Source organism: Tupaia chinensis, unplaced genomic scaffold (genome assembly GCF_000334495.1).
Source record: "Tupaia chinensis unplaced genomic scaffold, TupChi_1.0 Scaffold000407_4, whole genome shotgun sequence".
Classification (NCBI taxonomy): Eukaryota; Metazoa; Chordata; class Mammalia; order Scandentia; family Tupaiidae; genus Tupaia; species Tupaia belangeri.
In genome coordinates, this window is record NW_006159912.1 from 591,355 (window position 1) to 592,053 (window position 699).

A 699-nucleotide genomic window follows, 5' to 3' on the forward strand; every position below is an offset into this window, starting at 1 on the left:
CTGTGGGATGGTGCGTCACAGCAGAGTACAAGTAAGGATGATGTACACATATTTCAAAGAAAGACTAGTAGAAGTATTGATAAATGTGCACAACATAAAATAATGTTCAATATTGAAGAAGATGACTATGTACATATCCTTGATTTGATTGTTATACACCCTATGTATTCTTTAAAAAAATCACTGTCCCCTACAAAGATACACATCAAATATATGTAAACTAGAAATCATAGTAAGTAAATAAATTGATAAAGGAAGAGTCTATTCTACAGCCTGGAATACAGTAATACAGTAGGTAGAAACTGAATTTCCCTGAGATGTGTGAGGTTTACTCATAACCAGAATGAACTGTAATCATTACTAGTTTCCATTTGACTCTGCCTCTGATTTCTGGTCTATACATTAAAGTCTTCCCGGAAAAGGAAATCTCAGCTAGTTAAGAGGAAGATGGGATTTGAGGGTGAGAGGAGAATTGATTAGATCTATCCTTAGTCATTAAAAAGAAAAATAAAAAGGTTCCAAAAATGTGTCCATAGTAGGATTCTGGAATCTTTTCCTCACCCTTGTTAGTTTGGGTTCATGCTGCCTGTGTTTCCATCATAAACAACAGGGGTCAAAAATCCCCAAATATGGAAGTTCCATTTGTTTATTTTCAGAGTATGGACAGATAAATCTGATGCTGCTTTTAATCATCTGGAG